The 22792-nt window shown below is 42.3% G+C and overlaps 1 protein-coding gene across 1 annotated transcript in view; it reads left to right on the forward strand.

The window, feature by feature from the left end:
• Nucleotides 1–22792, forward strand: part of BMF (Bcl2 modifying factor) — a 176719-nt gene that overhangs the window by 149267 nt on the left and 4660 nt on the right. The gene's annotated exons all lie outside the window — the stretch shown is intronic.

A 22792-nucleotide genomic window follows, 5' to 3' on the forward strand; every position in this document is an offset into this window, starting at 1 on the left:
TTGCAATTCTATTTTGTTTCCCGTCATTTTCTTTCACAACTATCAGCCCTTTTTCACATCTAATCAGCACTTGCCCGCCCTCACACAAGCCATCTGGTCTGATTGGCTGTAGTGAGCTTAGCCGGGGCTGGGCGGGCTGAAGAATGTGACGTTTTTCCTCCTAGTCACGCGCCACCTGCCATTTCCAGGCTGGCACCGCGCTTCGCATCATCTTTCACTGACTTGGGCCTCCCGGAGCAGCTGTGAGGTAAGAGGGCCCCTGACCGTGAATGAGCTGAGTCGCTAAAAAGCACTCGGTGCTTGCAAGGCCTTTTGATTTTAGCATTGTCTGCCACTGCACTTTACATCTGCCTTCAGTAATAAAGCGCAGTGGCAGGCAATGTTAAAATTAAAAGTCCTTTCAGGCACTGGGCCGATATCGCGGTGGCAGTGGATGTTAAAGTGTAAGATTTTTGTCTGCACTAATCCGCTTTCACTGACTTTACCACGCTTTCATTTGCCTTAGCGTAGTAGTCAGTGAAAGCGGATTAGTCCGTGAAAGTGCATGCAAGTACCTTTGATTTTAACATCGGCTGCCACCGTGCTTTACATATGCATTTGGAATATAGTGCGGTGGCAGCCAAAGTTAACATCAAAGGTCCTTGCAGGCACTCTACCATGATGGCAGCCAACGTGAAGTTCTTGCCTGCACCGAACCTTCAAATTCATGAAAAGACAAATATATAGCGCGGTGTATTAATCAGTGAAAGCATTTCACTGATTACTACACCGTGCTATATATTTGCCTTTTTATGACTGTGACAGCTGTTAGCAGGCTTGGTTTAGAGTAGACTAGCATGCAAGGACTTTTGATTTTAACATCGGCTGCCACCGTGCTTTAACATTTGCCTTAACAGTAATAAAGCACAGTGGCAGCTGACATTCAATGTAAAAGTCCTTGCATGTACTGTGCTGCAGCGCAACTTATGCCACCAGGAGCTAATGCTGACTTCATGCGGGGGCGCCAATATAAATATAGAAAACACCTGCTACTGAGTCCCTGGCCTCCAACAAATTTCTGCCAACAATAAAAATGGCAAACTGGTTCATGAATGTACTTCCTGGAAACCGAGAGAGAGATCGTTTATGTAATAATTTGTAAATTACAGAGGAAGTTTTTACTCACCGTAAGGTAGCACAGAGGGTTAATATGCCTGCTGCAAAAAAGGTGCAGATTGTTGCTAGCTCGCTCTTTATGAGTTAAAATCCTAATGTAGAACTGTGAGCAAGTAACTTATCAAAGAGCTGCATGAAAGCTGCAAGGTATAGGCTGGCTGGCCTGGGCTGGGCCATTATGATTTCCCCCAGTTGTTGCAAAATAGGTTCATTGGGCGTGGGGGGGGTCGCTCGGAAAAATGTGCGCGTTGCTTGGGGTTTAGTAGCTCACGATGATTTTTACTGACCAGAAGTAGCTCTCACTACACAAAAGGTTGGAGACCCCTGACCTAAACCATGACAGGCATGATGAAAGGAAAAATGAATACACCTGTAGTCTGACCATAATCTTGTTATACGTTAACGATTGTGATGGTATTGTCTTTAGAGAAATCTTGGTTTAATCTGTGCTTTGTATTATGGAGGCATATTGGACGTTATTAAAGTTATGGTATGTTGGTTTTGGGTGTGATTGAACAACTGATATAATTTAATTTCCGGTGGATCCATGCTGAGAAGTTTCAGAAAAGGAAATAAAATTACCTAACACACTTGATAAGGCTAAATTATCATTAGAACTGGTTTGTGAAATAGTACACTATAAGCTTGCAAAACGTGCATCCTAATATGATTGTTTTTGTGTTAATCGTATTTTATTTTTTTGTAAATAATGTAGCACTCTATAATCCTCCGTGCTTGCCCCTTGTGACTATCCCTCATTTCAAACATATATTGTCATGTTTGGGTGCATATTTTTCATATTAATTCAGAGGCTTTTAATTCACACTGTTCTTGTGAAGGAGGTGGTGTGGCCTGGAGCAGGCATGACTGTGCCGTAATTTAAATAACATAATCATGTTATGGAAGGCGCTGGTTACCTTTCAAATGCTTTCAGTATACCATACTATAGAAATTATTGTTCGAAGCACTGCAGGGAGAAAGGTGATTTTCACTGTATTGTTTCAATGTAAGCACAAACAGCTAGATTGTTTGTCGGGAGGTGCTTAATCAGAAAGATAAGTTGGTAGTAATTAGTTTGCGACAGAGAATTTTTAAACTGCAGTGCCCACCAAGACCTGGGACAGCGAAGGGGAGAATTGCTATTTTAGGTACTTTTTTATTTTACTTTGCAGCCTTAAGACTTAGGTTCATAATGTCAAATCCCTTCATATCCCTCTGTCTGAAATTAAAAGTGTACATATCAACTCTTCAGAATGCCACCTGGCACTGTCCCAATAACATTTTGCAATGTTCGCGCTTGTCACATTCTGGTTTCTGTAATCATGTCCCAGCTTGAATATTCACAGACTGTTCTGTCTTATGCACTTCACCTCATCCTTCAGGTGCTCCTGTTATAATAAACATGTTATGTATAGGGTTTTCTAAAGGTAGGTTCAGGTTATGTCAAATTGCTCATGGGAAATAAATGGAACTTAACGCACCCGCATTGGTGGAGGTAAAATAATTCAGGTGAAAAATAGCATTTATTGACAGTTGGCTACCTTTAACACGTCTATTTTGGGGCGATAAGCTTGATAGGGTGTAGCATACCTGTTCAGGCTGAACTGCTTTATTGATGGTGTGACCAAGACTTCTTTTCATATGGTCAGATTAAATTAACTTTAAGGTGATGGGGTGGCATGCTGCCCTAAGGAAATCATGGTAAGCTAGAAGCTTGCACTCCAGCTCTTCCATCCATCAGTTTTTGCTGTCTCTTAAAGCAACAATATGTCCCTGTAATTCCACCGTGCTCTTTTCCAACATTCCAGCCAGCAGATGTAACTCCCTTTCAATTAGTTCTATGCCTTCCACACTTTGTAGAACCAGGACTGGAAGGACTCGCTAACTAGAGAAACAAGCATTGGCATAGCCAATAGGTCTCGCTTTTGGGACCTTATAAGTGTTTAGCCATGCAACAGTTGCATAACTAAATACTTATAAGGTCCCAAAAGCGAGACCTATTGGCTATGCCAATGCTTGTTTCTGTTTATTACTGCTCTGTAGTAATGGCGGCGCACAGGCGCTACCATTACTACATAGAAGTAATAAACTGGAGAAAAAAAAAATGGCTCACGAAGAACATCAAAGCGGCCGTGTGGCTGCGAAAGTGATCGCGTTCGGGATCAAACATCAAAGCGGCCGCGAAAGTGAGGCGCGCGCCCATGCACATGCACTGTAGCTCTAGGCTACTGTGGTAGCACTTTTTTGAGCCCTCACAAAAAGTCTCACCAGACCAGCGCATGCGCTGGGTCAGGCGAGACCTAAAAAGCATTAGTAAATGCATTAGGTTTCGCCTATGTGATACATAATAAGCAGTTTTTGTTGTTGTACCTTACAGCTTGCTTAGTAGTTGTATAATATAAGTTACAGAAGGTCAGTTTAAAGTGTCATGACTTATTTATGTACAAAAAGGCAATCTGTTGTGCTGTTACTAGTGGTATAGTGCGGGTAAGAAATAGCAAAATTGTGAAAAATGAACTAAAAGAGGGAAATAATAGAATGAATTGATGTAATAGCAATAATATGTGTTTAGAGGAATTCTGACAACTTTTGGCCCCAGTGCCACTAAGGTAACTGCACTTTTGACTGCCTGTTTAGTAGTAAAATATTGTATTATATGGTGTTTAGAGGGGTTCCTAGGGCTTTGGGCCCCAGTGTCACTGCACCTGCTGCGCCATTGAAATCATGACCCTAGTGCCTGCAAGGTAACTGCACTTGTGATTGCTTATTTAGTAGTTAAATATAGAAATATTTGGTGTTTAGAGGAGTTCTGACAACTTCTGGGCCCGATTGCTACTGCACCTGCTGCACAATTCAAATCATGAGCCAGTTGTCTGCAAGGTAACTGCACTTGTGACTGCCTGTTTAGTAGTAAAATCTAACAATATTATATTAGATATATTAAATACAAGAGATTTCACAAGTACGTACAGGCGAATACCTGAAAAGCTGGAAACGAGTGCATGCACCTGCTGAACCGTTCAAATCAAGTCCCTTTTAACTGCAAGGTAGCTGCAATTGTGACTGCCCGTTTAGTAGTAAAATATTGCAACATTAAGTGTTTATAGGAGTTCTGACAACTTTTTGGACAGGTGCCACTGCACCTGCTGCACCATTCAAATCGTGACCCTGTTGTCTGCAACGTAACTGCATTTGTGACTGCCTGTTTAGTAGTAAAATATAGCAATTTTAGGTATTTAGTGAAGTGCCTTGAGCCTTTGGTTCTGGTGTCACTGCACCTGTTGCGCCATTGAAATCATGACCCTGTAGTCTGCAAGGTAAGTACACTTGTTAAGTTTTACATTTTAGGGATGATCTGGGTTTAGTGGGTTCCTTAGAGCTTTTGGCCCCGGTGCCACTGCACCTGCTGCACCATTCAAATCCAGTCCCTTTTAAGTGCAAGGGAACTGCAATTGTGACTCCCTGTTTAGTAGTCAACTATAGCAAAATGATGTGTTTAGAGGAGTTCTAACAACTTTTGGGCCCGGTGCTACTGGACCTGCTGCACCATTCAAATCATGACCCTGTTGTCTGCAAGGTAATTGCACCTGTGGCTGCCTGTTAGAAGTAAAATATAGCATAGCTCTTGTATAGTAAATTTATTAACACACAATGTTTATTACAACATTTAGATTTTGATCATAATGACCAAATAAATTAGGTTGAAAAAATCAATCAGATATTGCCTACAAAGTGCAAAGAAATGTACTGAGGCATGAATAGGAAATGCCACAAAAGTTATAAGGCTAACGCATCTGCTTTACACAACTAAGTAATAACAAGCATTTTCAATGCAGTAGGTCATGCATTTGAGCTATTGGTACTGTAAATAACAATGCCTTTTAATTAGGTGTTTTGAAAACCTGCAAGCGGTGCGTAAACATGCAGTTTGTACTTATACTCCTTGCTTACAAGAAGCAAGGCTGGCAGTAAAAGAGGCGCAGTTACTGCCAGCCTTGCTTCTCAGGGATGACTATAAGTACAAAGTGCGTGTGTACACCCCGCTTACAGATTTTCGAAACACATAAATAAAAGGCATTGTCATTTACAATGCCAATAGCTCAAACTCTCCAAATGCGAGACCTATTGCATTGCAAATGCTTGTTTAAAGCTTCACTGTTATGGGGTAAACCCTCGGCGTACAATCAGAGAGGAGCCACTGTCTGTCAAGTAGGCGCTGTTTAATAGAGCGCTGCTTTCCTCCCCTGATGGGTTAGGATGTTTTAAAGCAGTAAACCACCAGTCCTATCCATCAATGAAATTCAGCAACCTTTTGTCCCAAACAAATCATTCTAAAAGGTCTCTGGAGACAATCACTATTACAGGATATACTCCTAAGAGTACATAAATGAAACTCAGTCTGCCAGTCTTCATAGCGCAAGATGGACAGTTCCAGCCAAAAATATGAAGGGGCCTGGAGCTTTATTGACATTTACATCACAAATACTTAGCAATGAAAGCAGCTGTTGTGGAGAGCGTTCCACACAACATGCTTGGAATATGCTGTGAACTGAAATAGAAAACTCCTAACAAGCAATTTACCTGCTGCCAGTCTCCATGTTCTTGCAGCATTACTGGGCACTTACTGTGACAGACGATTTAAAGCGGCACGTGTACCGTTAGGATGATAGTTTAAATGCAATTAGAGGCAGGAAGTAATGGGTTGTGGACTGTTATTCTTAATGGCCAGTCATCTGCAGGATGACACCGCAGCAGGAAGGTGGCTCTGCTGGGATTGGCTCGTGGAATCAGACACCATTCATTGTAATGAAGAGCTGATGGTGGTTCTAATGAGCAGAGCACAAGGCAGCGCAGTTTGATGAGCATTCCTCTGACTTCCATGTTGACAATACATAGATTTCTACAATGCCTTTATTTGAGAAATGTGTTTGCAGCTATTTGAGATGAGACAGTTTACTGCATCGCCATGACAGCTAAGGACAAAAAAATCATCTGCCAAGAGTTAATAGGGAAATATGCCGAACAGAGCATTGCTCCGTGAAAGGGCCTGAAAGCCTAAAATGATGTTAATAGCCTACACAATACAAGGAGTCACAAGAGGTGGTGTGGCAAAACAACCCTTTATTGGCAACGGCTTCCAGCCAATTCTCCCGGCACTGCATTCCTGACCACCCTGTAACTGGGATAGTTTCCAAGTTGTGCAGTAAAGTGAGACAGGTTAATTAATGGGCAAGGGGGTGTCACAATGTCGGGATCCCCATTGTTAAAGATGAAGCCATTCCGAAGCTTCAACAGGAATAGGTTTGTTTTGTTGAAGAAGTCCCCAAATGAACCAATGAACATATACGGCATAAGGAAACTGTACTCGACTGGTGATCCTGATTGAAAAAAGCCAGTGATGTATCAGGAGCACCAGTCAATGAGTAGCCACCAAAGAAGACCGACAGCAGGAGTGAGCCAATTATAAACAGCGGGTGGGATTGCACTCCCAACATTGATTACAGCAGGTCTTGCAGACGGCGCATGCGCGCTGCCTAGGTACGACCTAAAAAGCAAGCATTACATATACCAGTTCCAATGTTTGCTAGCCTCTTGTTTGAGGTACAAATTAATTCACTTTTCTTGTTATTCTGAATTGCTGATGGTGTTTTTTGTGAGTTCCTGAGTATTCCAATGCTTACCTGCCCATGGATGTGTGACAAAACTAAAATTACTTTTCGTCATGTTTTAACAAACACTATCTTGTGTCGCACTAGGTGAAAGGCTTGTAATAAAGTGGTGCATTATGCTGAGCCACAGAGGACCATAACTCATTATAGTACCCAATAGATTAAAAACGATCCTCATTATGAACCACATATTTCATATGATACACAAGTCTGGGGGTAGAAATCACACCACAAAATATCATTTCTGCTTCTTAAGCACTATCTGTTCTGTGTCAAACCAAAGAACATTGTTCTCTATTCACCAGTTGTTTCTCAGATTTGAGCACCTTTCTCTCTCAAACTTCTAACTTGCTGTAAAGAAAGTGCTGACTGTAACAAAAATATTCAGTTAATCAAGGCACTTTTACCTGTCCAACTTTGGACGACAACACCACAATGATTCAAACAAAAAAGAAAAAGCAGTGCAAACACACACTTCTCCATGAGTAACTCTAAGTGTAAAACACAGATGCAACCTCAGACCTTAAAGCCACTTCAGACAAATTCTACATGCTTCTTTTATCACTTGTTGTAGTGCTTATATCTGGAGCAAGCAGTATCGGTGGAAAATCACATCCTGGAACCTGTGAGTAGAGAAACAAGCTATTTGTGCTGTTATATTTAATTGGCTTTCTTAAGGGTCGGAAAACACGGGGCGTGTGTTCCATCTGCCAGACCTATTTTTCTTTTTTGGTCTAAAGTTTAAAAGAGGTTTTGACTCCATAGTTATTGCACTGAAAATCTGTTACACCTAGTGAGGCAGTGTTGAGTGCTTGTTTATAAAAAGGGCATTAAATGAGTGCCATCCGCTTCCAAACCTCTGTCTTTACTAGATTCGGGGCAGATTTATTTTCCAGGTACCTACCATGTTGTGGTTGCCAGATCACTCAACTATCACCAGGTGAGCTGTGGTGCAGTGCTAAGCCTTTCACCTAACACGTGTGTGCTTTCTGAGAGCTGCAGTTTTGCTTCACTTCAATTGAAACATACTTACTGGAGTACCAGTTTACAATGGAGCGTTAATAAGACCCAGAAAGTGAACATGGTGACTTGTTTTGTTGAATAAATTGTTATCCCCATGGTATTAACTTTATTATGCAATATGGAGGAGTCTAAAGTAATGTCTAATTGCAGGCTTCTCTGCCTCTAACCAAAGATTGAACCAGTTATGTTTCATAGAGAGGCTGAAATAAAAAATAAATAATACCACCCTGTCAGACCGCCGCATCTTACTGTTCACTTATCAGTCACATTAGAGAAAGGGGACACATAGCGTGGGCTACTAGAAGGGCATGGATTGGATGTTCAAGTTCTTTGATGTGCAGGACACAGCAAAGATAGTCATTTTAGTCTGTTATAGATAAAGTAAAGCAAGAAAAAAGAGATCTTAACTGTGTTGCAAGTTGCACCCCCATCCCATACATTAGCCATAAATGACTAGCTTGGTGAGAGAGCCCATAACGTCACAGAAGAGGAGTTCAGGGTTGTATTTGAGATGGCACCATGCATCGGGGAGAGTTTTATAGAGGAGAGTAGATGTATTCAGCAAGAGATAGATACATTGATAGCAGGTCTAGCAACAGGGCAGAATGGGAAACCGAGTTGACTTAGTTTCAAAACAGGACATTTTAGTGAATGGAATTTGAACCGAGTATTTTACAGGATGAAAGAAACTGGAACTGACCACAGTCTCACACAGGACGTGTGGAACTGAAAACACACAAGGGAATTAGGTAAGAATCCCTAAACATGAAGGCAAAGGTACAAAAATAATGAATAACAATCCACTCTCAAAGCAGTGGTTCTCGCACAGAAAATCCAAAGTGAAGAAGCAAAGACAAGTAGGACTGGATGGAAGAGCTCTGAAATTGTGAAGACATTTAGAAGCAGTTAAAGGAGGTGTATTGTAGCTTATGAAGGGAGGTTTACTAATTGAGATTCACACCGGTGTTTTGATTAGATCTATAACTAAATAATTGTTTTACTGCTTCATGTCGGATGCAACAGAATTTATCAGGTGCACTAACTTTTGCCTTGAAAATGGGGCATAACATGCTCATTTATGTGCTCACTGCATCAAAATCCATGTCTCGGTATTTATTGGGTATTTTTTACATGTTAAATTCAGGCAAGATCGCCCTGCCAACATTTAAGGGGGGTTGAGAACTTTGTTGCACTTGTTAGTTACTGGGTGCAATGAATATCGCCCCACTTATAATTCCAGTCTCTGCACAAACAAATGTTTGCACATGGATCACAATTTAACTGGGCTCGTGTAATGAAGCTACAAGATGACCCCCACTCAGGTAAAATGGGACCAGTACCAAGATGGCTACTGCTTCGGCATGCACCCCTACTTCTATGTGCATGCTTCCCTGAACTTCCCCTAGCCGCAAGATAACTGTCACTTGCCACCTCTGGCTCCTGGCACATTAACAATGTGAGCAGGATCTTCCACATACCCTATCCTAGTAAGCAAAGAGAGAGAAGGTGTTAATTTATCCTGTGAATGGTGGTGGCTTCTAGTGCTGCTAGGGAAACACCTCTTTCCCTGGCACTTTGGTCTATCATGGACCACCTGCCCTTGCAATCATGCTCTTGTGACCTGATCTCAATTACCACACGTGATTTCCATTTCCTCTGAGGACCTGAGTCTGGGAGCATGACAATGCCAAAGTTGAGAAAGCCCATTTCCTGACGATCTCTAATAGTTTTTGCAAACTGAACTTCATAAGTATTTGAAAATACTTTGACTTCCTGAATCTGTTCATTTACTGTCTTATAAATCACCCGAATATGTGTTTAGATTAGCCCACAGGGAGAACTGTCCAAAAATGTCCCTACCAGTTAGGCAGCTATATATTTTTCCATTTTATTCAAAGGGAATCTGAAAATCCTTTTTAAAAAGCTTGTTTTTTTTCTGAATGGGGTTCCTCTATCATATTCAGTAGTGTAAAGCAGAGACTGCATCACTATTTTAGATTTGTTCCCTTTGACTGCAACATTACCATTCTTGCACAATAGCTTTAATAGCCCAACTCTGCCTTCCCACATTAGAAGGTAGTTTTGCACGGCACTGATGATGGCAAGGGTATGCCACTGGTTAGCAGCAAATTTGCAGACTCACCAGACCTGGTGAAGTGACATGTTTAATATAGCCACATACAAGAAAATCATTTACAAACCTGATAAATAAATTACACAGTTTGAAGATGTATGGGGTAGCTTTCTCATAACTTAAACACTGGGCAGTGAGATGGAAATATCTATCCAGCCACTCATTAATTATCGTACCAAAACAAAATGGATGACCACTGACGTACTTGTCTTTATGTGAGTTTGGACATTCTCTACATATACGAACATGGAGGACTCTGAGCTCATAAAGATCCAGCATACATGCTCCAATTAGCTAATCATGATCACTGGTGTATGCAGTTCCTAGTAAGTACGGATTTGTCTGCTTAAGTCAGTTAAGTTCCAGAGAGTCAGCAGGGGGCATTACTCTGCAGGAACAAATGCCTTCACACACCTAGACAGGTGTCATGCTTCATCATTGGGCTTTTGCTCCACGTCGGGTCGGCGCTACAATGACCAATGGGCACCCTCAATGGGGGCCCTGTAACGGAGATCTTTTTATAGGCCGTATGGTGAAGTGTGGGTAAAATAGTAGATTGGTGTATTTTAAGTAAATACGTGAAAGAGTGAGATAAAAATAGGACAGGGGGTACTCAACAGAAATATTTTAATGATTGAGTCCTACTGCCTATGTTAAAATATGTGGTGCTACCTACTGGAAGTGATTATCTAAGGTAGCTGAAGATCGACATGTTTCAAGCCTAGTTTAGTCATGTGAATGATCTAGCAGCTTTTCTTCAGGACCATAAAAACCTAATCTACACAGTGACTGGGGTTTCGATATACGAGTTCATTTGTGTTACTCCCAGCCACCTATACTTCTCTATGTATCAATATAAGTAAATCAATTTTAGAGAACATGTGTAATGCAAACAAAATTATAACATCATCAATTTCACTATTATCAAAAAATGGGCAATTTGAGACATCCAAGCATTCTCACATGTTCATGTTCCATGAATTAAAATGTGCAATCCTCAAACATCACATGGAAGATAAAACACATATCATGAAATTCCAACACACTCTGTTGATCAGTGAGGAAACGTACCCACTGAGGGTCTATATCAGGACTCCTCTAGTATTTTGCTTGGTGACACACATATTAGCGTGCTGTAAAATATCAAAATACAGGATTGGTTGACCTGTGTTAATGATCTATCGAGCTGTTAAATTGCACCAACACTCTCTTTTGGAAAAATAGAGTGGCTATGCTGTACTTACGAACTCCTGTATATCAGCACACTGGAAGACCTACTCACGTCGGCAACCTCAGAAGTGCCGAACACGGTGGGTCTCCAGTATTTAACGTGTCTTCCATCAGTGTTAATTGGAAGCAGGTGTGCACTTCAAAGACACTGACTAGAAGCTTCTCTTACCTTCCAGAACCAGGACACCAGGGTATAAAAAAGGGATCTCAGCCACCAACCCTCCAGTACACTCTTCATCTGTGGATACTTTACCAGAAAGAAGGACTGCTGTGCTGCTGCAGGATTGCCCCTCTTCTGGACTGCTGCTCTGAAACTGCATCTCCTTGACCCAGAGTTATTCCAAAGGCTAGTTGTCTGGCCTGCTGATTTGAACCCTGAGGGACATAACCAGCTTCGAACAACCTTGCACCTGGACTCTACTGGCATTAGGACTACCCTGCCAAGTGGTGTCACCCCAGTCCTGGTCCCTTGTATGCGGGCCTAAGGTGCTTGCCAGCGGAACTGACGCATCTTTTCTGCTGAGCAGTGCATCCCGAGCAGAACCAATGCATATCCTCTGTTGAGTGGTGTATTTCCGAGCAGAATCGACACATTGCCTCTACTGCGTAGATTGGACCCATCGCAAAGACCCCCTTCGCCACCGCAGTCCCAACAGCGCATCCATGGCACAGGCCCTTGCATCTCTAGTTGATGGTAGTCTTGACGATGACGCCGGACTTTACATGTCCGCCTTGCAGCTGCTCGGAATCAACACATTGCCCAGACTGCGCTCTGCATCCCCGACACCAGACTTTGCATCGCAAGCCAAATCGATGGGATCCTCGAAAGCGACGCAACGGGACCTCACACTGGGGCCTCGCCGCATCCCGGAACCAACGCATCACTTCGACTGCGAGATGCATCTTCGACGAGGATCCTCGCTACACTCCACACCCAGGATTTAAGGTGCTTTGTTCAGCAGGACTAACTGGGATCCTCTAGCCAGACAGTGCTCAATCGCGGTCAGTCTGAACATTTGACTTTGTCTCGGCCCGGTGCAACCACAAACCCAGTTGACACGTTGTGCTTTTTGGCGCTATTTTCTCTAAAATCTTTGAAATGTAATAACCCCGGTTCTACTGATATTAACTACTAGTTTTCACTGTTTTACTGTTTGAAGTGTTGTACAAATATTTTACACACTGCCTCTATGTTAAGCCTGACTGCTCTGTGCCAAGCTACCACGGGGTGAGCACAGAATAATTTGGGGTTTGCTTGTGTCTTACCCTGACAAGAATTGTCATTGCTGCTTGACTAGAGCTCCCACCCCAGTCAACCAATAACCTAATTTTTTACAGGAATGTAGTGAATAAAACTATATTTACTTGCATTTACTTACCTTCATGGTGTTGTAGTTGTTGATTTTCAGGATACACTATTTTTTCAGGATGATATTTAAAATTTGATATTGTACCAGATCACCGAGTACTACAATGCAAAAGGTGAAGTTATCAATAGCGATCAATAGGGAGAGGAGTTGGCCTAGCGGCTAGGGCTGTCGCCCTCGAATCTGGGGAACTGGGTTCGAGTCTCGGTAATGACAGCTGAACATCCTGTGATTCTGGGCAAATCACTTAATCTCCCCATGCCTAACAAAAATGAATGTGCCCTCATGTAATGCAACTGGTTCTATGTAAAGCGCTCTGATACCCAATTCGGGTCAAGTTTGCGCTATATAAAACTAAAAAAATAGCAATTTCCAGAAACGATTTATCAATATAAAATGCCTCCATATGCCTTATGAATAAACAGCCACAGCAGCAAGTGCCATCTGGCACAAAGGAAATACCTATGGTCATAAATCTCCTAAAGACACAATGAATTGTCGGATTTTAATATATTTTGGATTTTCAAAACATTTGCTTTGAAATATTAGCAGATCACTTTTTCAAAATACATGTATTTCTATCAAATATGTCCTTTTTATTTTGGGTAAAAACACTCCAAGAATATCTTTTCTTTTTCACATATACTATGGGGCATATGCATCAACATTGGCATTTGCGATTCCTTATTAGCGAAAAATAAGGAATCGCTAATAAGGAATAGCAAAAGGCTATGCATGTAGGAATCGCTATTCAAATAGCGATTCCTTAACTTTCCTTAATTGCTACTAGCAAATTGCGAGTAGCAATTAAGGAATGCCATCCCAATCATTCCTATGGGCCTCCAGGCCCATAGGAATGAATTGGAGATTGCATGAGCAAATAGCGAGTACCAGTAGGTTCTCGCAAATTGCTCATGCAATTTCAAGGGTGTCAAAATGACACCCTATTGCACCCCTGAAATTGATATGTGCACATATGTTGCACACACACATGCTCTAAGGGCATGTGTGTGCGCAACATGAAACTTTGAAAAATGCACAAAAGTGCATTTTTCAAACTTTTAGCAAATTACCATGCAGTTCATCTTCATGGTAATTTGCTCCCCCTATTAGCGAATTCGCTAATTTTTTTACTTTCATGCATTGCATTTAAGGAATCCCAAATAGAGATTCCTTAAATTAAGGAATCTCAATTTGGGATTCCTTAAATGCTATCGCTATTTAAGGAATCGCTATTTAAGGATTCCTTAAATAGCGATTTTTGCTTTTGGGTTGATGCATTGGGATTGGGTATTTTTAACTCAATACCGGGAGCTATTAGCGAATCGGTATTTTACCGACTGGATTTTGGCTTGATGCATGAGGCTGCTAATGACTTATAGAACGTTGCTTGAAAAGTGAGAATTCTCGATGTGGTTTTGCTAAATTGAGAGTGAAAACAGTTTGCCATGGTGCAAGTCCCACAGGCGGTCACAGTATGTGTTTGTGTGTAAGCGTGTTTCGCTGCCATTGCTTTGGCTGGCTGCCACTTTAAGGGTCCAGAGATGTGTAGTGCTGCCTTCTTGCTGTGGCGAGACCCTAAGTATTATGTACTGTGCTGGATTGCGATTCAGAGTGTCAATTTTCAATTCAATTAAATAATCTTTATTCGGTTTAAAAATTAGAAAACATAAAAGATACAAAATAAAAACCAATTCATACATGCTAAGAAAACACATCTCGAAGCACAAATTAAGTGGGTGCCAATCTCTAATTGCATCTTTAGACATTTGCAGGAATCTTTGGTTTTTACATTTATGTTAAAATAATAAAAGTACCAGCCAGTCAATGAGTCGTATCTAGTACAATACAAATATTATGCTTACTATTCAATACAGTTAAAACAGAGAGGGAATTTATAAATGTTTTAAAGCTTCCTAAGTGGCTTCTGATCGACAGATAAAGTGTAAATGCCATAGTAGTGCATATAGATACTTGGAACAGCACGGGGAAAAAAGTAAAGTGCAAATGCTATGGTAGTGCATGTAGGTACTTAAAACAGCACATAGCTATCCCAACAAGCATTGGCATAGCCAATAGGTCTCGCCTTTGGGACCTTATAAGTGTTTAGCCATGCAACAGTTGCATAACTAAATCCTTATAAGGTCCCAAAAGCGAGACCTATTGGCTATGCCAAGCGGCCGAGCGGCCGCGAAAGTGATCGGGATCAAACAGCAAAGCGACCGTGCGGCCACGAAAGTGAAAGTAATCGAGTCAAGCGCGGCGCGCGCGCCCGCGCACATGCACTGTAGCTCTAGGCTGGCCTGGTAGCACTTTTTGGAGCCCTCTCAAAAAGTCTCGCCAGACCAGCACATGCGCTGGGTCAGGCGACACCTAAAAAACTACATATAGGTATCAAGGGCTTCCTACGTAAATGCTAGGCAGATATAAGAGTCACTTCCTGAGTACTGGTGAGCCACCAGCAGCTCCTGAGTTACGCATTGGAGACCCCTGATCTAGAAGGAACTCGGTTGAGCTGTGCAGTGATCATCATGATGAGCTTATTCGATTTTTATTTATATTATTGTGGGATTTGCCCTTGCCCTTCATAGGCCATGATGCCCAGGAGGTACAGTAAAATCTCTTTCAACCAGTACCAAACCAAAATCAACCTCCGATTTGTCTCGAGTAGAAGACTACATTTCAAAGATTACAAAATGACCAGACTGCACAGTTTGTGGAATCATCTGAGCACACAGCATTTGTCACACCTAACACAATATAAGTATCTTCGAATATATAATGATAGAAAAGCAGATTTGTATATTTTCCCAAAAGAAGCATTTAATAATTTGCATACCTTTAAAAGAAAAAGAAATACGAGTGTATGGGGCCAACTGCGGCAGACAATATTGTTAGCAAGTGGGCTGATTGTAGAAAGAGAACAAAATTACAAAATGTAAGCAGTGAAAATGTTGCAGTGCGTGCTTTTGTGTATGATCGATGTCAGAAACGCTCTTAGCAAGCGAGGCATGAATGTCTGGCAGCAGAGTGTCTTGTGTTAGTGCACAGAGGCAGTGAAAGGGCCTTTTTGGAGTCACTACAGTGAACACATACCTTGTATTGGGAATGGTGCAGAGTTCCTTTAAGGTTGTGGATTCCCTGCTCTGTGTTAAACTGAAAGATTTGACAGGCTTTTAAGAAAGTGCGTTTCTCTGCTGTTCTTGCTGCATTACAGAGTGAGGCAGGGTAACAGCTGGACCGATAACCTTCTCGGGAGTTACCTTTGTTTACACTGCTGCCAAGAAGAGCAGACTGCAGATGAGCGGTCTTCACGTCCGAAAAGTCTGCTTAGTCTTAAAAGGAAATAGAAGGGACAGTTGCAGGTGTGAATTACTCATGTGTAGTCTTAAAAGGAAATAGAAGGGGCAGTTGCAGGTGTGAATTACTCATGCTTAAATTATTCCTACTTAATTAAGACTTTAAGTTTTTAGAGATTATGGTGTACACCACAAAGGAGAAGATTACAAAGCAGGTGTGGTGAGTCATAGTAAAGCACAGATTTTCTCCTCTTTGTCTTCATTATAAACAGCTGTTTTAGCCCACCTTTGGGCATTTTATTTGGTCATATTTGAGGTAACTGTGGGAAAATGTATTCGTTTTTAAAGTTACTTGTGAAAATTGTCTTTTTTTTTTTTTTTTTTTTTATTCCTCATTTACTGCCATGGTTCCAGACTACTGAAAGCCGCTGCTTGGATAACAGGAGCTACGGGCGCACCGTTGTGCTGGCGCAGCAATTGCTGGGAGGGCAAACGGAGGGAGATCAAATATAGAAGCCCTACAGCCACCACGGCCGCCCTAACAGCTCAACCCTTGCTAGCCAGCTGACAGAAGTTAACCATCTTTGTGGTTATTCATGCTGAAAAGGATATGTGTGCCTGGGCAAGAGAGAGAGGGAGACCATCAATAAAACAGCAAGGTGGCACTATGGCAGAATAATCATCGGAGCTGGGAGAAAAAAAAAAAAAAAAAAAAACCAGCAAGTTCAAGCAGTCCCATCCCGCATCCTCCAGTATTTTCTCCTGTCACGATTACCGGCCCTAGCTATATCTAGTTTAGAGAGCTGAAGCAAAGAACTACGCCACTCAAAAAGAGATGGTGGCGTAGGTTCTTTCCAACGTTTACAAATTTCTCTTCGAGCCGCTAACATTGCGTAAAATAGTAGGTTACCAGCCATAGATCGTAAATTGTCTGCTATTCCAAAAATTACAAGTTTCAGATCTATTAATATTGGGCGACCCAGGCTGGCCGAGAGTTTGATACTAATTGCATCCCAAAAAGAAGTTAAATGGGAACACTCAAAGAACATATGTGTATCAGCCGCCTCCATAAGTCCACATCTCGGGCAAGCCACCGGGCCTCCAGCAGAAAATTTCGAAAGTCTTTGTGGAGAATAATAAGCTCTATGTAAAGTGAACATGTGATTCCTGCGAAGCCAAGCTGGTTTGACTAATTCCCACAACAATTTACAGGACCTCAACCAGAGGTCTACAACATTAGAGGCTGGCAGTGAAGAGCTCCAGAGCTGTTTTGGGAGATCAAATTCGCCGTCCATTTCATCCAATATTAAAGAATACCATAGTGAAACCTCTTTTTTTGCAGGAGTATGATCAACCAAAAGAGTTTCCAAGTAGTTTCCTCCCCCTAGAACAAACTTATCAAGCCGTGTAGATCGTGATGTTACTGCTTGGGACCAACTTACTATTTGTAAATACTTAAATCTTGAGAGATTGGGCCCAACTTTACGAACTAAATCCTCCCAGGGGATCAAGATCCCTTCCACAAAAAGATCTCCCCAAACAGCTATCCCTGATTCCCTGAGTGGTACTGCAAGTGCATCATTTAGCCAGTTTGGGGACTCTGGAAGGTCCCAGAGGGGAGCTCTGCTGGAATAATACCCTAGTTTAGTAGAAGATTTAATTTTTGCCCAAGTTCTTGCCAGGCCCTGTAAAATCTTTAACTTCACCTTTTTGAAAAATTTAGGGTCTCCAAACTTAAACAAAAAACCTGACTGCCCAGCTCCTTCGCTCTTCAACAAAGTGGAAAACAGGGTGCCAATCCCATCACCTGCAGGAGTTTTTAAGAGCATACGTGAATGGGAAAGCTGAAAAGCCCAGGCATAAATTTGTAGATCGGGCCCTGCCAAGCCCCCCTTCTCCCTACGACGCCTTATCTTTTTCCAAGCTATCCTTGGATTTTTATTGCACCAGATGAAAGAACTGATCTCACCCTGAAGTTTAGACAACAAAGCAGGTTCAAAATAAAGAGGGATTGTGTTAAACAAAAAAGAGATTTTGGGAAGGATAGACATTTTGACTAAGTTAACTCTGCCAATTAGAGTAAGAGGAAGATGCACCCAAGCTCTCATCAGTTTCCGACATTCCTTTGCGATCCTGGCAAAATTATTGGACGCAATCAAAGTAATATCTTTAATAATATTTAACCCCAAATATCGAAGGCATTTATTCGAACCATTACTAAAACTGCTCCCGACATCATTCCATACCAACGTTTCAGTTTTGGCAGCATTTACCTCGTAACCGGAAACCTTTCCAAATTCGGCTGCCAAACTAATAACTGCCGGGAAAGCAGTATCGATGTCTGCTGTCATAACCATGAGGTCATCCGCGTACAACGCGACTTTCTTCTCCCATTCCCTATATCTAAAAGGTTTGATACGGGGTTCCTCACGAATTTTTTGAGCCAAAGGTTCGATATAGAGGTCAAATAAAAGAGGGGAAAGAGGACAGCCCTGGCGGGTCCCTCTAGAGATGGAAAATGATTCAGAGAGACCTCCATTAACAAGTACCCGAGCTGTTGGACAATTATATAACAACCGTACAGCCCTTTGAAAGTTTCCCCCCACGCCAAACTTATCCAAGACCCCCGACAGGTACAACCAATTGACCCTATCGAAGGCCTTGGTGGCGTCGAGCGTGAGAATGGCCAACGGGGCTGCGTTCAAGGTGGCCATATCTATGGCCCCAATTAGATCGTATGTTAACTCGAAGAGCTGGCGGCCTCTAATAAATCCCTTTTGGTTAGGATGGACTAACGCGGGTATGACTTGACCCAGTCTACTAGCCAATAAGGAGGCAAAGATTTTGTAGTCTGCATTTAAAATGGATATGGGGCGATAAGAACCACAGTCATCGGGAGGCTTACCGGGTTTTAATATAAGAGTAATAGAAGCTTCATTCCAAGTTGCTGGTGGTATGGCCCCTCCTACTATGATATGGTTGAATAATATTGTAAGAAAGGGAGAAATTTCTTCTACCAGGATCTTATAAAGTTCTGCTGGTAGGCCATCCGGACCAGCAGCTTTCCCCCTCTTGCTAGCACAGATTGCTGCTTCTACCTCTTCCTTGGTTACCTCCTTTTCCAACATATCGCGTTGCAGATCCGAGAGTCTTGGGAGAGAGATACCCCTTAGCCAACTCTCTATATCTGCTAAGTCAATATTCTTGTCCTCCAAATAGATGTTCTGAAATTTTTTTTTAAAGGCGGTTCTAATCTCTATATCGGAGGAAGCAGTCCCCTGGGTGGTTGTTACCTCGCTAATAATGTTACGCGCTCTGTCAGACTTTGCCTTCCAGGCCAACAGTTTACCAGCCCCCTCTCCATATTCAAAATGCGACAGCTTACTCGCTTCCCATTTTTGCAAGATACGTGTATTTAATATGTCGGATAAACCCGCTTTAAGGGAAGCCAACTTCTCTTGGAGGGGAGAATAAATATCTGTAAGATCTTTGTTCGTAACATTAATTTCTGCTTGCACTTCCAGAAGCGCTGCTTCAATAGATGTTACCTCCTGGACATAGAGCCTCCTACGATGTACAGCCTTATTTTTAATCACTCCACGGAGACTACACTTTAATGCATCCCAGACGACACGAGGGTCTGAAGATCCAATATTTATACGCATGAATTCAATGGTTTCTGATCTAATAGACAATACGTCTTGGGAACATGAAAGTAAAGATCTGTCAAATGACCAAGAGTAGGTGAGAGGTTTAGTTACACCGACCAGTTCCAAAAGAACAGCAGAGTGATCAGAGAGATGCGAAGGAAGGTAAGAGATGTCTTTAACTGAATCAACCAAGATATGGCTTATCAGAAAATAGTCAATTCTAGAACGATGGTGATACTTGTGATTGTAAAAAGAAAAACCTGGTTTCGTACCAGCTCTTGCCCGCCAGATGTCCACGTACCCATATTGTTTCATAGAACTCTGCAGAAGAGCTCTGGCTTTAGATGGAGCTAACTGCCTACTACGAGGGATCTTGTCTAAAGATGGATCGAGTACAATATTAAAGTCTCCTGAAAGGATTATGGGATCCGGAAAATGTAGCAAACTTGAGAAAAGAGACTCTAGAGGAGCAGGATCATCCTGGTTGGGACCATAAAAACCTGCAAGTGTTATGTTTACCCCTCCAATAACCACCTGGGTAATTGCCCATCTGCCTCCCGGATCAACCTTAGAGGTTATGATCCTAGTATTAACTGATTTTTTAAAGAGAACTGTAACACCCCTCGTATTCGAAGTCTGGGAGGTGGATACCGATATGTCAATCCACCTGTTCCTTTTCACTAAATCCAACATCTCCTCTACAATTAGATGTGTCTCCTGGAGAATAATGATCTGCGCATCAACATCACGAAGGTACTGAAGAATTCTGTTTGCCCTTGATTTGGTACGCAGACCATTAACATTCCAGGAGAGAATCCTGAGATCACTCATAGCTCAAGTTCCACCCTTTAAATGAATTAAAATGTAAGATATGTAAGAATTCATACCAGGAAAAAACAAAGGAAAGTATAAATCTACAAAACTGAATCTGGGACCAGACTGAAAACGAGGAAATTTTTCTGTTAATGCTAACCCACACCCCTAACCTTACCCCTACAACCCAGTGACCTACACGCACCCCCCCTACCCCCTGGGGAACCCTTGCCAAGTCCAACCGGAACCCGGTATGTGATGCCCCTAGCCCAACCCCACCCCCCGGAGTGTATGTACAATTGATATAATTCCACTGTATGTGAGTGTATATATAGGTTTTTTTTTTTTTATTATCTTTTTTTTATATATATTTTTTTTTTTTTTTTTTTTCTTTTTTTTTTTTTGCTTTCTTACTCCCACTTATAATTTACAAAATGCTTCAGATTTCCCACCTTACTTGCAATTCCATGAATGTACGTAAGAATAATCTATGGATGTATAGAAAAGTGGGAGAATATGAAATTTCCTAAGAGTACACCTGAGTTAAAGAACAATCGCTGTGAAAAGAGTTGAAATGGGTTACTCAAGGTTACTCAAGGAGGTGCCCCGGCTGCGCCCTTATCGCTTTGAAGGGTAGCTAACAAGTCATCAGCCACCTGGACTGATCGAATATTGTACATTTTGTTACAAAACATAACCTTCAAAATTGCAGGAAAACTTAACTGGACCGTGGCACCAATCTTCCGAAAAGCATCCATCCTTTTACCGAGTTCCCATTGCTTCTCAAGGGTCACTCTAGACAAATCAGAACGTACTTGAAATGAAAAACCTTTATATTCGAGGGACTTTAACATTAGAGCTGCGTTAAGAATCTGCTCCTTTATAGTGTAAGTATGAAAATTCACAAGAATCCTCCTCGGTTTTGATCTTTGAGGGTTCCGCCTAAAGGGTTCTCTGTGTACCCGTTGAATATCCCGAACTATATCTTCTTCAGATAACGCCAGCTTTAAAGATTGAACTAGCAAAGGAACAATGAAACCTTTAAGATCAGAGCCCTCAACTCCCTCGGGTACATTCAAAACTCGGATGTTGTTTCGCCTTGCGTGATTTTCCAAAGTCTCCATCCTCTCAGAAATAGAAATATCTTCGTTCTTAAGTTTCAATATCTCGTCCCTCGCTTCATCTATATGCACGGATAATCCACCAACCGCCTCCTCTAACGCATTAGTCCTTGCAGTGAGCCCATCAACTTTAGTACCCAACGCCTCACAAAAGCTTTTGATCTCTCTTTGAATCACTGCTGATTCTTCAAAACCACGCTTAATGTCGGCTGAGAGAGATCGAAACATTTGCTCTAGAGAGGGAACTGGTGGGAGAGACAAAAGAGGGGTTACTATATCAACTGGAGTCGGTTGATGCAGTCCTACCCTCAATGTCTGTGAATCATGCTCAAAGTTGCCGCTCAATATCACATCCTGCACTCCTTGAAGCGAGCATTGCTCCTGTACCAATGAATCTATTGCAACCTGGTCCGAGTAATGATCATCATCCCCTGCCCCCTGTGGTGCCTGAACCGTAGTATCTAATCCTCCCAGCTCAGGCTTTGTAACATGAACGGGGCCAAGGACAGGAACGATGATACCTGGCACGTTGGCCGGCAGAGGTGGAGACTCTCCCAAAACACCTGGCTCAATAAACGGGGTTGCCACCACCAGGGCAGGGGGAGGAGTACTCATACTCGTACGCTCCAGGGTAGACTCGGTAGTGGGATGCGAGGGCGCAGAGGAGGAAATGTGACGAGAGACCTCCATTACAGCCAGAGGTGAGGCAGATTGCCGTAAGTTTATGGAGACGTTTGGCAGAGAGGTTATCTGATTATTGTTGGACGGCAGACTGAACTCGGGGAATGAAACAGAGGCGGAGAGAGAAACAGGCGCTGACAAAGAATAGTCTAGCTTACGCCCGTGAGCAGTCTCAACACTGGGCAGAGGTGGACTGCCAAGATATGCTGGGGGGCTTTTGTGAATATTGAGGAGTTGGGGGACCACCTTAAAATAAGAACGTAAAGAAGGTGTAATCTTAGAGTGGGAGTCTAGAACAAACTTAGCAGATTTTACCACTTTATTTGCCTTAGGAACTCGTTTAGCCTTCACCTCATTAGCTAAAAAGGATGAGGATTTTTTTGCAGGTTGTGTCTCTTGAGGGGGAGCCGCTGCGGGCTGATGTATTTTCTGCAACTTTTGTGTCCTTGCCCCCCTAATAAACGCCTTATTATCGTGGGAGGGGTGATTTTTTAGAGCCTTAATACCTTTTTTTCCCTCCCTCCCTGCCTCGTGTGCTTTAGAGACACAGTCCCCGGCTCCAACACTGTCAGTAACCCCCAAGGGCCCAAACTGACTCTCCCGCTCTGCACCTGACTCGTCTCCCCAGGAGGAGTCTTTCAAACGCCCCC

Source organism: Triturus cristatus, chromosome 9 (assembly GCF_964204655.1).
Source record: "Triturus cristatus chromosome 9, aTriCri1.1, whole genome shotgun sequence".
NCBI lineage: Eukaryota > Metazoa > Chordata > Amphibia > Caudata > Salamandridae > Triturus > Triturus cristatus.